The sequence below is a fragment of the Onychostoma macrolepis genome, chromosome 01, assembly GCF_012432095.1.
Source record: "Onychostoma macrolepis isolate SWU-2019 chromosome 01, ASM1243209v1, whole genome shotgun sequence".
NCBI classification, from domain to species: Eukaryota; Metazoa; Chordata; class Actinopteri; order Cypriniformes; family Cyprinidae; genus Onychostoma; species Onychostoma macrolepis.
Window position 1 is genome coordinate 40,917,722 of NC_081155.1, and position 17,553 is coordinate 40,935,274.

The 17,553-nt window shown below is 35.3% G+C and overlaps 1 pseudogene; it reads right to left on the reverse strand.

Moving 5' to 3' along the window:
- Nucleotides 1-245: 245 nt before the first annotated feature.
- On the reverse strand, nucleotides 246-17,092 carry LOC131539844 (E3 ubiquitin-protein ligase TRIM39-like; annotated as a pseudogene).
- Between the last annotated feature and the right edge of the window lie 461 nt (nucleotides 17,093-17,553).

The following is a 17,553-nucleotide window of genomic DNA, read 5'->3' on the forward strand; positions in this document are numbered from 1 at the left end:
ATTAATAATCACAATCATTTATGTAACAATACAATGCCAATGTTCAAAAAACTATTTAGCCTTAAACTTACAATAGTTTCAGGTAAAATTATTAGATAACTGGAAATTCACAAAGAATTATATTTAAATAAAATAACACAATAAAAAAAAAAACATACTCAGATTATGAAGAATTTTTTAATTTAATTTAAAACAGAATAAAATGTAAAAAAAAAAAATCTATGCACATTTAATGCAACTTATGTATAACTTAAATTATCATGCCACTTTAATTCTTAAAAAAGACAGGTTCAACAGTAGGTTAAACCCCATTCTTCATCTACAATAGTGCACTTGATTGCCTTTTGCTCCATTGTGCATATCACATCAGCTCAACATCAGGTAACCGTCATTTCAGCAACATTTCAATATATGAAAATTGTGGAATTTCATTAAAAGAAAAAAAACTGTATTGCTTTATTGCCCCTGTCTGAATAAACTCTACAGCTACATCATATTTAAGTATTTACTGACTGACAGATGAAATATAAAACATGTTCTTCATGTGGTCTTGAGTATTTTTTAAGAAGAGAGGATGTTTATATGAAAAACACCAAGGAAGCCTTTAGCATCGTACAGCACAGATCTCAAAATATGAATTTTGTCAAGAGAATCTATGAGAATCCATCATAAAATAACGTACATTGCATGTAGTTTTGTGCATTATCGCGGCTTTGGAGCCCCCTACAGTAATTACAGTGGATCCCTGTCCACATGTATTTATTGCTGCCTTTAAAAAGATTTTGTGGAATTTCGTACCCGCTGCTCAACAAACCTACTTACTCCCAGAACAGACGTTTGGAAGACAACCGTGGGAAAGAAACAGTAGCCCAACAATTGTCCCAACCAACCCAGTATCTTCATTTTTTCATTTTCATTCATTGTATTTAATAGGTGAAATGATCAGTGGAGCTGATTTTTTGTCATCGCTTTTTAAAGCTGGGCATAAATATGGATAGAGTTTCTCAGTGAAAGACTGACCATTGAAAGAATAGATGTGAGACCTAGACTCAACATCATAAAAGGAGACCCGACCCTCCTCATAATCCACAAACACTCCCACTATCTGTGGCTTCACGCTCAGACAGAGGGACAAGAGGATCAGCAAATGCACAATATTCATTCTTATTCCTCAGAGCCACAGCATAGTATCCATTGTCAGGGGTTGCTACGATCTGTCCCTTCTTGTTAATAGATTCTCTGGCCACTCCTATGTCCCACTCACTACTTCCCCTCACATCCACCTCGAAGTAAAACCTCACTGAGGAGAATCCCTCTTTTCCCAGGACACAGGCGCAGTAATCAAACCTTTGTGGGTTGTTTAGGAGGTAAGGATTAATGGCACAATGTGTCACTTGTTTTCTGTCGTCAGACAGGGTGAGTGAAGGATGAGCTGTATCAGGATTCAGAGTCACATCCACTAAGAGAGGGATCAGGGATATATTACATTAAATCAAGACAAAAGCTGTTTATATAATAAATACAATGCTCGCTATAGGATTTATTATTTCTTGTGAATGTAAGAGAAAAGATCACACATTGTACCTGCGTACCGCTGCATCCTCTGAAACACTGTGGAGACCAATAAAACATAACATTTACATATAAACAGTTTTAACTTATTGACTTTTTTTTTTTTTTAAATGTGATAGCAACATTTTAAGTTTTACAGACTGACCTTTTATTTACAGTAAAAAGTAAATGTTTATTTCACTGTAAATTATAAGATGACTTCCTATTTTTCACTTTCAAAAATGTAAATTGAAGAATTGTAACGGTATTTTACTGTAAAATTACATTAAATGTCCCGTTACCTTTGTTACAGATGTTTTTTAACCATATATAGTAAGGGAACTTATCGTTAACCAATTATCAGGTTTTAGAGTATTGGAGTATTTTACTATTAAAGTTACTTTTTTTTTTTACACATTTTATGCATTTATATGTTGTCATAGAACAATGACCTGCGCTGATTCAGGTATTCAAGAATTATTCTAGATCAGCTAATGACCATAAGTGACCAGCTCAGGGAAGCTTACCAGTTTGCCTGAGTTTTCTGTCTAGAGTTTCCTGCAGTTGAGTCAGAGCTCTTCTCAGAGTCTCCACACTCACATCAGTGTTCATACTGATCTCAGACCAGTTCCTGGTGTGTGGAAGGCTGCACAGGGATGCATCAGTCTATAACAGGGGAGAGGAGAAATCCTCAGCATGGGGAGAGTGAGAGTGAATGTGAGCAGACAGAAGGACACTAACCTGTAGTAGATGGAGGTGGTCTTTAGAGTGTGAGAGCAGCTCTAGCTCAGTGCTTCTCAGCTTTAGCTCTGCAATCTCCTGCTGCAGCTCTTGAATGTGATCTTTGTCTTGTTTCTCTGCTGCTTTCTGCTGCTCCTCCATCATCTCCAGCAGTTCAGTCTGGCATCTCTCAATGGAGTGGATGAGATCGGTGAAGATCTCAACACGAGCAGCTTTCTCTTGCTCTTTGGTTTTCTGAAAGATTTTTAATTTATTCAGCCAGACTGATTTAAAAATCGAAACATGTAATTCATAATCGTATTTAACATCTTCATCTCACTTTTCTGAGTTCAGCTGAATGTTTAATGTCTTGAATCTTTGCGATCCTCTCCCGGATCATCTGGTCTTCATCAGCTGAGTCTAAAGACAGAAACATTTTATCACTCAACATTTGAGAAATACAAAGGTCTTGTTAATGGACTATGTAAAAACCAGATGTCAAAGTATGTTTTAATGTTGTTAGTGCCGCCTTCTCTTCACTCTCCTGCTCTAGAGGAACAGTGTTGTGGTTCTTGTGGTCTCTTTCAATACAAAACACACAAATACACATCTGATCATCTCTACAGAACAGCTCCAGAGGCTTCTCATGTTTCTGGCATATGTAGTCCTTTATATTCTCCCCAGGGTCCATCAGTTTGTGTTTCTTTAAGTTCAGGACTCGATGATGAGGTTCCAGGTGAGTTTCACAGTAAGAGGTCTGACACCCCAAACATATCTTCAGTGCTTTCAGCTTTCTGTCATCACAGATGTCACACAGAACTTCCGATTTGGGCTTTTCCTTAAAGAGTTGCACAACCTCACTAGGTGCTGTGTTGATCATGAGGTCAGGTCTTTCACTCAATCTTTCTTTACATGATGGACAGTAGCAGTCCTGACTGTTGTCCCAGCACTGGTTCAGGCAGCTCTTACAGAAGTTGTGTCCACATAGCATGGTGATCGGATCAGTGAACCAGTGTTAATTTCGTCGACGAAGACGAAAAATATTCGTCAATGAACCTTTTTTCTGTGACTAAGACTAGACGTTGACGAGCTAAAATTAATATCTGATGATAAAAACTATGACGAAATTTATGCCGCGTCTTCATTAACAAGACGAGACGGGACTAAAATGTTATTTGAGGACTACCGGACATTCAAAATACATCCTATAGGCTAAGTTAACTGTCTTGTCTTTCTAAATGTGCGTCTCTGTCATTGGATTGCAATCAGATGAGGGGCGTTTGTATATCTAGTCTCAGTATGGCAGCCGCAGTGGACGGATAGGCTATGAAAACGCGAACTAGCGATCTGAAACAATAACCTCAGCACCCGAAGGGTTAGGGATAGGGTGACCAGACGTCCCGTTTTTCCTGGGAGTCACAGTTCGTTGTCGATTAACTTAAAGTTAGTGAAGGCGGAATCGCGCTGATAGAAGTGCTCTCTCGCGCACGCTCCACTTCTTCAGTTCTCATACAGCGCGCGATCAGTTCTCGGTGCTCAAATACACACACAGCAGTTCAAATGTCTATCGTGTAGAGTATCTCATGTAAATACAGTCAGTTATGGCTTAAGTGAGCGTTAACAGGTGGGTGAAAACAATGTGTGTCAGTATTACATGCATGCCTTCCGTCTTAAAGGGACAGCATTCCTATCCGTGTCATAAATGTTAACCAACAAAAGATGTTAAATAAATGTATAATTAAGTAAAGCTACTGTATCTGAAAAATGAGTTTAATTTGTATCTCTACCAAAAAATGAAAATTTATTCCAGTTTTTCCAAATTCAATCCTTGATTCAAATTTCTCATAAGCTTAATTGATTTGGTCTAAAGAGAGAAGAATTGATGCCTATTTTTGTTTGAATACTACATATAAAATAGCTACCAAAATAAATGTTGTTAACGGCACTTTGACTAAAAGTAATGACTAAAAGTTGACAAAAATACAATGAATTTTCGTCGACTAAAACTATGAAAGACTCAAATGACTAAAATGTGACTAAGACTATTAAGCATTTTCGTCTCAAGATTAAGACTAAATAAAAAATGCCTGCCAAAAATTAACACTGCAGTGAACATGTCCAGACACACAGAACATTGAAGCTCCTCGGCCAGAGGACCACTAGAGGATGCAAAGTCTAAAAAGAAGAAAATTAATGAAAATATGTAACCCTGGACCACAAAACCAGTCATAAGGGTCTTTTTTATTTATTTATTGAGATTTATACATCATATAACAGCTGAATAAATAAGTTTTCAATTGATGTATGGTTTGTTAGGATATGACAATATTTGGTATGAGGGTGCAAACAAATATATATAAATATTGAGGAAATCGCTTTTAAAGTTGTCCAAATTAAGTTCTTAGCAATGCATATTACTAATCAAAAATTAAGTTTTGATATATTTATGGTAGGAAATTTACAAAATATCTTCATGGAACATCATCTTTACATAATATCCCAATGATTTTTGGCATAAAAGAAAAATCAATCATTTTGACCCATACAATAGTATTGTTGGCTATTGTTAAAAATATACCTGCGCTACTTACGACCGGTTTTGTGGTGCAGGGTCACATATATCACCTTCAGTTGAACTGTACTGAACATGGACCACACATTAATGCAACAACAACAACAATAATAATAAAAAGTATTATTATTATTATTGTTGTTGTAATTATTTCACTCACTCATTAAGTCTTTGGTTTACTGACCTACAGGTCCCTCCATACTCCATCTTTTGGTCCTTTGTTTTTTTTGATGATGCTGGTTTAGAAGATTCTGCCATAACTGTTCCTTTTTTATAAAACAAAACAAAATAAAAAATAATGGCATAAATAAAATGTAACACTGAATAAGAATTGTTTAATCTCAGTGTTTGGATGAAAAATGTAATTAAGCTATGCAATATTTACATGCAAGGCAAATTATTTGATTTAATAATAATAATAATAATAATAGTTACACTTTATCATAAGTTTCCATTTGTTAACATTAGGTAACTACCTTAGTTAATGTACTAGGAATGAAACATACTTCTGAAGCATTGATTAATCTTAGTTGACGTTAATTACAACATTTACTAATACATTATTAAAATCCAAAGTTGTCTCTGTTAAAATTATTAAATAGACTTGAGCTAACATGAACTAACAATGAACAGTTGCATTTTTATAAACTGATCTAAAAATGATTAATAAATAGGCTACTGCAACAAAGTATTCATCATTGTTAATGCATTAATGTTAACTAATGAAACTTTGTAAAGTGTTCCATTGAGTGCATAATAAATCATAAAATATGAAAGCCTAATGTTTATATATTAACTTATATATGAACATTTGTATATGTTACAATAGTTTTACTTTCTCATACAGCCATACAGTATTTCACAGCACATGTCTTTGCTTTAAGATCAAATGTATGGCATTAGTTATAACAAATAGCATTCGATATAGTTTTATACAGTATCAGTGTAGAACAAACTTGTAGTAGTAGCGTACTTACATTGTAACTTAGCCTAAATAGATCTCATAAGTCCACTAATATTACACATGTGTTTGCATCACGTACCTGTGAGTATCAGGTGTGCTCACATAGCCTAAGTCACTGAACGTTTCTAAATATTCTGTTTACCCGATAAAGCCAATTAGAGCATTCCAGACTTTTTTTTTTTTTTCATGTTCTTTATCTCGCACAATCTGCAGTGATAATTCCACTTTCTCTTTCATATAACCCAGGCTACAACTCCACCCATATTGTCTACTGGAAATTTGCCTACAGCCTACCTGTCCTCGTTTGTGCATTTTATAGCACAACGTATCTCAAAAGTACATACAACTGTAAACGTCACTGTTTATTGTCATATTGTATATAACTTACACTTTAGCTGACAACTAAAGTGAGCTAAAAGCTTTCGGTTTCTCATCAGAGCTTCAGTAGCCTACAAAGTAGCTACCATGAACCGAGATAAACCTGATGAACTTTTTTTTTTTTTCCTGGGCAATGAACGTGGAAAAGAAAAACAAAGCTACGCTGGTAAATATTTACTGCAGTAAAAAGTGAGACAGCTAGCCTGTGCCTCAAGAATACGCAATGAGCAGCAGGGGGCGCTATAAGACAGCAGAACACGTTCATATACTGGCGCTGGAGCAGCGCTCTAATTAATAGGCTACATTTTCATGCTTTGTGATTTAAACACATAGACAGACTGCCATTACAAATTATTTTGTTATCAGTTTTTATTATTAACCATAACCAACCAAATACTTTTCTGTTTGGTGTTTTATGTTAACCCTCCTCAAATATGACAGCACAATACATCGACCTGATTATAATGTAATATTACTTAGCTACACATAATTTTCTGCAATAAAAGTCTTTTGACGTTTCAGATTTAATATAACCGTCATTCTAAAGAGAGAGAGAGAGAGACCCCTCAACAAATCCTGAGTGTCACAAACAATCTGTCGAGGGCAGCAATGGTTGTACTATATTAAATTTCACGCACGCTGATTGGCTGGATAATATTATCAGCCACGCCTACTTACTAAGCCTCTGCTGACTTGTGTTTGGCTGTCAAATCACCTGCGCTTTTGACGTGACAGCTGCTAGACCGTCAATAAGTCAGAAAGCTGGTCATCGGGCAGCCAATTCCCTAAGCCGCACGGGTTTAAGGGGTTTAATTATTCATTGGTCACACGTCTGGTCCATACACGAATCAATCAGACCAGCCTGTGTTTGGATGGGTTTATAGGTGTCAGGGCAGAGAGGCCTGGACCCGTGGACCTCAGCACTGCGCAGCCCTGCAGATAAAATCAATCACTGCTGATCACATCAGTCTTTGCGTCCACCGCTTCACCTGTCAGACAGAAACACACACACAGAGAGCATACCCAAAAAGAAGATGCACTTTATTTATTTTTGTACAGAAACTCTAAACTAGTGTTGGAAATGAGTTGTATAGGTCTGAAATAGTTCATTTCAGAAATAAATGTACAAAAGCTGTCACTGGGGCAGTACCTTTTCAAAAGGTACACTTTTGTACCTATTAGGTTCAAATATGTACACTTTAAGTACTAATATGTATACCAAAATGGACCCTTTAGGTACAAACATGTACCTTTTGAAAAGGTACCGCCCCAGTGACAGCTTTTGTACCTTTATTTCTGACAGTGTTGGACGGTCCATTTCAGCGACTCACACAGAGGTATGGAAGCTTATTTCCAGCATGGAATAAAATTATTTCTGTCTAGACAACATATTGAATTTAACGATGAAGAATGAAGCTGTGAGGGATAGACTTACAGTCTTTACAGCGCATGCACTGTATAAAGGTCCTGGATCATGTAATTTTCACAACTCGCAACTTTCAAATCTATTCTTATAGAATACATCAAGTTTTATTCTGAAAGATGTTTGATCAGCTAAAGTATCGGTATATTCTTAAAAGTTGATTCCATTAAACACACAGTAGGCCTACTTCTCTCGGTCACAACCTTGTTTTCATTTGTGTCAAAAATTAAATATAGCGCTATCACACAGCCAGACTTTTCATCTCACAATTTTGAGAATTTCAAGAATTTCTAAGCGTTTCTAAGAATTTTGAGACACAATTCTGTAGAAAAAAGTTCAAAGTGTGGGATTTCAACAGCAAGAAAAAGTAATTGTGAGATAAACAGTCACAATTACCTTTTTAATATTTTATTCTGTGGCCAAAATGCAGTAGTAACTTTCAAACCAAGAAACTTTCTGTTGGTCAGCTTGACAAATTTGTGTGGGGAATTGTGGGAAAATGTTTGTTCTTCGGCAGAATTCCTGATCGCACAGATTCCTATTAAAATGACTTGATTTTGACTGCAGAAATTTGTAGAATATAGTAAATCTGAGTGCACCGAGTGATCTGTTTAGCAGCAAATTAATTATTTATGTAGATTTCTCCATTTATTTACAAAAAATGTCATATTTTGGATTTAGTTCAGAATATGTCACTTTCAGTTTAAAGAAAAATCACTATACTCTACACAAGTATAAACACTGACATGATTGCCCACTGTACAGTATGAACATTTTGCCTATTCTTGCGATACTGTATGGAGATCTTGTTGTTGCATTATTCCAAATAAATAAAATATGATCCATATTCAAAAATAAACAGAATGAGATCCATAAATAAATCTTAACATGAACACATGCAACACATGATATGATTGGTCAACAAAATGTGTCTGTTATCTGATTGGCTTGAGTGGGTGCACTGTATAAAAAAAAAAATTAAAAAAAGCGAACTTAATTTTTTTTTTTTACCAGCTTCTGCAGATTTTTGAGTTTGCTCAACTTATTTTCGTGGGAGATTCTCAAATTTTTGTTGTATAAACTTGAAACGACAAGTTGAGAAAACTCAAAAATCTGCTGAAGCTGGTTGCCTTAAAATTTTAGGTTGGCTCAATTTTTTTATTTTATTTATTTATTTTACAGTGTGGGTGGAGTCCACACATTTGTGGATTTGTCAGCATCTTGATGCAAGAAATGTTTCAAAATCCACAAACGTATGCAGCGATCTACAAATGCACAGGATACGATTCACAATGAATGCCAGGCAAAGCTGTGTTTGTGACATAAAAATATATTTGTGAATGTTTTTTTGCAAATCTCATTTTATTTATTTGTGGATCTCATTCTATTTATTTGTGAATATGTTTACTTTTTATTTATTTATTTTACAGTGTGGGTGGAGTCCACACATTTGTGGATTTGTCAGCATCTTGATGCAAGAAATGTTTCAAAATCCACAAACGTATGCAGCGATCTACAAATGCACAGGATACGATTCACAATGAATGCCAGGCAAAGCTGTGTTTGTGACATAAAAATATATTTGTGAATGTTTTTTTGCAAATCTCATTTTATTTATTTGTGGATCTCATTCTATTTATTTGTGAATATGTTTACTTTTTATTTATTTCTTTTTTTGCTAATCTCCTTACATTTATTTGTGGAACATAATCTTTTTTGGATCATTATTCGAATTTATTTGGAATAATGCAACAAAAGTATCTCCATAATACTGTGACATCAGCAAACTTTCATAATCAGGGAGGCGATAGAGTTGTCTTTAAATGTCTGCACCATTAAGCGGGACGTGTATTATATACTGTAGATACAAACATAATGTCAACATTTTAACTAGCTTTAACTAACTTATACATTAAGTTTGTTTGCAAGAAACAACATAGAAGAATGGGGTGCCTTAGTAGCTGTAAGGCTTTTGCGTAGATGCGTAGGCTGTGTTTCATTCCAGCTTGTGTCTACACTGTAAGCGAGCAGTATGACGTTACAAATACATACACACACTTTATTATATACTTTTATCAAACCCTTTTACTCATAAACGTAGGCTTACAGGCCTTCAAACGACAAAGCGTTCTTCTGCTTTGTAAGTTTTAGAAATGCATGAGTCATCAGACCTTGTGTAAAGATACCAGATTCTTTCAAGCTGAAATCCAAAAGAGGTTAGACAACAACTTTAGCATCACCACACAAAACAATTTTACTAATAAACTTTGCCTGTAAAGAGAAAAGGCCATTTTTTAATGTATTGTTGAATGATGCTAATCTTCAGAAAGATCAATGTCATCATTGTGAACACTGAAACAGAACGATAACTTTTATAACAAAAGACTTTTGTCTTGAGTGCATAAAGAGCTATCGTCCAAATAACTCTCTCAAAGGCCAGTTTTATGAATACATTAGCATCAAAACTAATGGCCAATATCCTGATGTTCCTCTGGTTATTGCTACAGGAACATTCATATCTGTACATACACGCTCTAAAAAGTCAATAGAGCGAGAAGAGGAAAACGTCTTTCTAATGAACATGCTCTCACTAGATGCTTGGGGTTAGTGAGTTGAACAAAATGTCTGGTCCGCAACGCAACCCACTATAGACATGAATGATTTGCCAAATCATGAAACTTGTTGAGAAGAGGTGGGCTATTAATTATCTAAGAAATTAGAAATCTAAGAATTATGGAATATTATGTATATTATTATATACATCATCCACCCTAAATGCTCAAGCAAAACACCATGTGCAGCAACTGCATAGCAAAAAAATAAAAATACTCAGTACATTTTAACAACCATCCTGCAATGGTCTAGAAATCATCCAAAACACTCCAGTAACCACAAAGCAACACATTAAAAATAGAAGACTTGGTTAGAAGAATATTTTACAGTTTACCTAAAAATGAAAATTATGTCATCATTTACTCACCCTCATGTTGTTCCAAATATGTATGAATTTTTTTCTACTGTTGAACACACACAAAAAGGATATTCTAAAGAATAGTAATCTACGTCTTTGAGTTTAAGAGAATTAAAATGCTGATGATTCGGTTATTTGGGTCTACTCTGAACATCAAGCCTAAATACCAGGAAAAAAGTACTGTACTATTATTAAAAACATGAGAACAAAATGCGCTCAGAAGATGCTAACATTGCTTTTTTTATTCAAGCATCCATCCACAAAACCCATGAGAGGATAAAAAGAGAGAGAAGGCTATTCTGTGTTGCACGTTTGTGTTGGGCAGTTTAACTTCGTAATAACCAACTATAATTGCAGGTGCTAGATTATTAAACAAATTACTCATCATCTCTTTAAACGCAATTGATTGAAGCGAAATGCGATTAAAATTTGTTTGGGTTAAAAATATAAATCCTGAATCAGCCATTTGCAGGTAAATGAGGATAACGATTAGAGTGCAGATGTGGTTGCTTTGATTAATGTGGTTTTGTCAATGCCCGTCTCTCTGCTGTCATCCAAACCATTATGTTCTGATTTAAGCGATGCTGCAAATTCCTCCTGATTCTCATTTACCGTCACCTCAAAGCCCAGCGTCTGACCGACCCCTAAATCTGACCTTGTTAGTATGACTGACTCTAGAGACGTACGTGTGTGCGTGTTTGGCTAAGGAGAATAGCGTGCTGCAACATTTAAGCCCCATTTTAATTACTGCCCAACACCCCATAATGACAATTAGATGAGATTCAGTGGCAAAGGCATATATCAAAGTCATTGAGGAATGGGGGAAAGAGAAATCTTTGTGCGTCATTCCTTGATTGAGAAGCCTGAATGTTTATTCAATCATACTGAGACTTTGATTGACAGAATCTAAACAAATTGTGGACACTTTTAAACGGATGACCACTACCTTGGACAATGGCAGTAAAGAGCAATTATATGCAAAGCTGGTGTAGGACTAAAGAAAAATACCATTCATTTAATGTTAACATGGCAACTAACTTAAACAACTAAAATCTGCTTTGTAACATTAAAATATACTGACAAGAACCATTATAATGCAGGTGGTAAACTAGAATTCCACATGATGAATTAAAGTACATCAGCAGAGAATATATGACCATGAACAATAATGAATACGTACAAACACATCACATTATCAGCAAAAATTGATGACAAAATCATGCAATAAACATTTTATGAAAATAGAATGTAACAAGCAACACCCTAATTTGCACAAGTAATTACAGAAATAAAAAAATAACTAAAATATAATCATCATGAGAACATAATTGTACTGCTTTTCACCAGCTGTATTTTTATTTGTTATAAACATTTAGAAACATTTTATTTATTAAAAACAATCACCAAGCAACACCCTAGCAATGGTCTCCAAACCATCCAACCCATTGTAATGTACCTGACTTATATTTAATATATTTATACTTAATATTTAAGTATATATACAGTATATATATATGCATGTGTGTGTATTTATATATACATAATGAATATACATAGCACACATACATATATTATGTAAACAAAAACTTTTATTTTGGATTAATTGCGATTAATCGTTTGACAGCACTAATATATATATATATATATATACACACACACACCATATTTTTATTTATTAAAACTATTTTTGCAATTTACTTATTATTGTAATTTACTGTAAAAGCACATGTACCACATGCTGAATACAATATATACATTTTTTACCATACATTATATGGTATTTCATATTTTTTACAAAACGATACGGTGTTAGAGTGAAATTACTTCTATAACTTGAATAAATTATATATTTAACCTCACCATCTTCAGTCTAACAACATGAGAAAGAGTTTACAAAGAGGAAACCTTAAACAGATTATGGTGATTATGTGATTATGGTGAATTTCTATAAATCAAAATATCTTTGAATAATTTCCTACTCCTGTCATTTCAGATTCAGCTCAAATTCTTTCCAATTCTTCACATTCTGTGGAGTGTGGCCAATTCTATTTAAATTCACACTCATAAACCGCAAGGGAGCCTATTCTTCAATTGTGAATTTTGCTCATCTGTAACATCATAATCTTACAACGGCATTCTTAAACATGCACCAGCTGCATTATGGATACATTTTCAGTGTCATCTTTTTAAGGTCTCATTATTTGCAAGCATTGTGTCATAAAAACTAGTTTCCTTTTGCTAATGTTGATCTATTTAGTTTCTTGCGTCTAATCCCTAAGAGGCAGCCTTGTGTGAAATAAGATAAATTGATTTTGCATTGATTTGAACTCATTCTTTTTAGTTCATTCTGGTTATGTGGAGGGGGCGGATCTTTCCCTTCAGCAGAATCAGGTGCCTAATAAATCAGGTCTAATGTTTAATGCATTCACAACCACGGTGATGGTAACGAGGTTAAACATATATTTTTCAAAATCACTGACCTGTGCCTGTGCTCCTTTGTCATCACGTCCTTAATGAAAACCTTTGATCACTGCTGTTGTCGTGCTGCAAAGAGAAAAGCAAATGGATTTGTTGAGCAAGGGATAGATTTTGGGTTAGTTTTGCAACCTAGAAAAACACTCATACCTCCTTGAATGCTTACCACCTCCATTCTCTGCATTATGAATGACTGTAGATGCAGACATGATGTCCTTGACATGCCTCTTTAAGTGACATGGTTGAATTCCTGCTTTTGGAATTTAATCAAAATAGCATTACTAATTTCATTGATTTCTTTCCACTCTTCCAACATACGTCAGCCTTATTGATTTATGGCCACCTCAAAGTTTAGGTGATCATCAATATTTAATGAGCTCCTAACCAGAGAAAAAGACACCCATAATCTTACATTTGTCTACTTTAAAAAGATTGTCATTAATTATGCTCAAGTTTCCCAACCCAGAAGATAATTTAATTTTAATATGAGCATTGGCTCAGACGCTTTTCCTAAAATTCCTCACAAGTACCATAGAGTTCATACTGAAATTTCTGACTTTTGATTGGAAAATGTAAGCATAGTTTAAGACATTGTTGAGACTATGAATAGATAATAAAGACATGTGTTTTTGACAAGAATATACAAGTCTGCAGTTAAAGCTGAGATCATCTGATCATGGATAAGAAATTGTTGAGTTTATATTGAGATTTTAATTGTAGAGTTTGTAATCTTGTCATTGTCAAGATATTTTCCAAGATACTGCAATCATAATTCAGAAACTAGATGAAAGCTAAAGTTCTCGTAGGATTTTAGGGGAAAACATCTGAGACAAAGTTATGTATACTAAAATGAAATAAAACATTTCTTGTGGGTTGGGAAAACTGAGCACAATTTATGAGGCTGGGTATCCAGAATGTAAACGTGAGATTATGAATGTCTTTTACATAGGAGAAACATCTGAGAAGCAGAAGATATATGTAAGCAGACACGTGAGATTATGAGGCTCTTTTACATAAGAGAAAAACATCTGAGAAGCAGATGATCTCAGTGAGGAGACATTTGAGATTATGAGGTTCTTTTACATAAGAGAAACATCTGAGAAGCAGAAGATCTCAGTAAAGAGACACGTGAGATTATGAGGTTCTTTTGAAACATTTTAGAAGCAGAAGATCTCAGTAAGGTGTCACACATGAGATTATGAGGGTCTTTTGCACAGGAGAAACATTTGAGAAGCAAATGTTTGTGCGAAAATGTCAGTAAGGAGGAGAAATATGAGACTAGGAGAAACATCTAAAAAAAGGAAATCTCATTAAGGAGAGTTCTTTTTCACAGGATAAAACATCTGAAAAGCAGAAGATATCAGTAAAAGTGTCTAAGAAGTATCTAAACTGCACATTTTGTATGGTTTCCATATTTAAACACCTGGTTTGAATCATCAGCTCATTACCAAATAAATGCATAAATTGAACTTGTCCTGTCAGATAAGGGAGAGATAAAAAATGTACAGTGCTGAGTTGAGAACCACTGGTGTAGAGCATTACAAAATACCTCCTTTTTGATTTCCTACGGGTATTTCCTGCCTTTGCTTTCTTCAAACTCTTTAATAAGCATCTGGGTAAATCCCCGGTGGAGGCGGGGGCTTCCTCCAGTCGAATCTCTAACAGCCTCTTATTTTGGTCAAATCAGGAGAGCATGTTGATCTGAGAGCAGAATTCTGTTCCATCTAGGACTATGATCTTGTTAAGGGGTTTGGAATTTACAGTCTGGTCCTGGATCAGTGCTGATGGAACACACGGGGTGCAGATAGCTGATAGCAGACAGCTGGAATGCCATTAGTTGTGACCCTACTGCTGGCAGCTCATCAAACCATCCGCCGGGGCACCGGAGTGGAGGGGTTGCCATGACGACCGCTCCTCCGTTACATAACCTGCAACCGGAGGAAAATGGAGACCCAGAGTGAATGGAGGTTCAGGCATACAGTGTACATAGAGTTTGCCTGAGGGAGTTATTGCTGTGCAGTGAGAGGTGTGAGGACTCCTATGTACAAAAGACACTGAATGTGACAGGATAAATAGAGTCAAGTCCAAAAGCAGCTCTGCCATCATAAAGTTAGCTTACTCAAAACCAATTTGACCAAGCATAACTAAAACACACACTTGAAAGATTGAATTTGAAGGGATAGTTCACTTAAAAATGAATGATACTTAGGTAGGGAGGAAGACAAATATTTGAGTGAAAAATGATTGAAGATTTCTGCCTTTTCTAGGGATGGGAATTCATAATTTCTGCTTCTAATGCAACAAAAAGGTTCCATGGCATTAATGATTTAAATTATGATTTTTTCTTTGAAGCACCACCCCAAATGCCACTCAAATAAGACGTATAGGCAAAATACTGAAAACTATGCAAAAATATTTGTAAATTATTACATTACTATTACAAAATAAAAAGTATTATATATTAAATATTTAAAAATATAAAAAAATTACTACCATACATTATTTATAACATTTAAATGCAATAATAATAATAATAATTATTATTGTTATTTTAAGTACTCAAAATGTGTCTCTTTGATCATACTTTGCCACATAAAAATCCAGTCAGTAATAACAAAGCTTAAATAAATAAATAAGTTAACTACCAAATAAATAAATACATATTATATACAGTGTATACTATGGGGCCGTTGAATGCTTGAATCTGATTGGCTGACGAACGTTCTGAGGTGTGCAATTATTTTCAGGGAACCGCACGGCGAATGTAGTTCCAGGCAGCTCTTGACCGCATTACATGAGCATATCACTTCGCCAAATGATTTCTGTTATTTCATAGGTCTTACAACAGCAAAATAACCAAGACCCACAACGACACTGGCCAAACAAATAAATATAGTAAACAATATGATAAAAACGACAGATCATGTCCATGTTTTTGCCACAAAATTACGCTTTATTATGTACGGTAAGCACATACTCTATCTCTCACGCTCTCTCTCTCACAGACCGCACATACAAAACAAGTTAGTTTGCACACACACACACTAACATACATCGCGCTAATGTTGTTAGCGCTACTCTGACGATTTTATCAGTAAACAACTTAAAAACTACATGACTTCTCACAAGCGAGGTAACAACACCGGTGCTGTTCGTGAACAAAAGGAACTAAGTTTCACTATAACTAGAGACATTGCCGCCGAACACTATTGAGAGAAGCACAGAGGTAATTTTCTCTCTCTCTCTCTCTCTCTCTCTCTCTCTCTCTCTCATAACTTAGTTATTAACTGCATTAATCTGTTATCAACGGCTCAAGCCTCCGTTAGTTTTAAAATTACGTTTTGGAATTAGCAACACAACAGCAAAATAACCAAGACCTACAAGGACACTGGCCAAATAAATAAATATAGTAAACAATATGATAAAAACGACAGATCATGTCCATGTTTTTGCCACAAAATTGCGCTTTATTATGTACGGAAAACACATCTATCTCTCCCGCTCTCTCTCCCTCACAGACCGCACACACATAACAGTTACAGTTTGCACACACTAGCATACATCGCGCTAATGTTGTTAGCGTTACTCTGACGATTTTATCAGTAAACAACTTAAAAACTATGACTTCTCACAAGCGGTAACAATAACGGCGCGGTTCGTGAAGAAAAGGAAGTAACTGTTAAGTTTCACTATAACTAGAGACATTGCTGCCGAACACTATTGAGAGACGCACAGAGGTAATTCTCTCTCTCTCGCTCTCTCTCTCTTTCTTTCTCTCATAATTTAGTTATTAACTGCATTAATCTGTTATCAACGGCTCAATCCTCCGTTACGGTTTAAAATGACGTTTAGGAATTAGCAACAGAGGCGTTGGATGAAATGCGGAAGAAATAGTCCTACTCACAATAGCGATTTAAGTAGAAATACTGGACGAATGCCTTGAAATATATCATCTGATTGATGTCTTGAGGTGTGACAACCGTAGTATAAGCGCTTCGCGTCGTGACCGATTCTAATAATCCAACGGCCCGTCGTCAATTATTCCTTACTTATGGCATGCACTCTCTGAGAAAAATATGAGATATAGTGCTCTTAAAGGGTTAAATATACCCTTTTATTGATGCACTGATTGGCTGAGTGGGACAGAAGATTTAGATAATGATTTACCACTAACTTTAAGGAATAATGTTAAATAATGGCATGGGTACTTAATAATGGGTAGATTTAACCATTTAAAGGGGTGGTTTACTGCGATTTCACTTTTTTCATTTTAAATAGTGTGTAATGTTGCTGTTGGTGCATGGACAGTATCTGCAAAGTTGCTGCGCTGAAAGTTCAACGTAAGCGGAGATATTGTCTTTTAAAAATCAGGAAGTTTAATGCCTACAAAAACGACTCATATGGGACTACAACGAGATACTTCTCGGGTTGCATACGTAAAAAACCCATAAATTTGCATCAACCCCTCCCTCCAGAACATGCCAAAGAGGGGGCAAGGC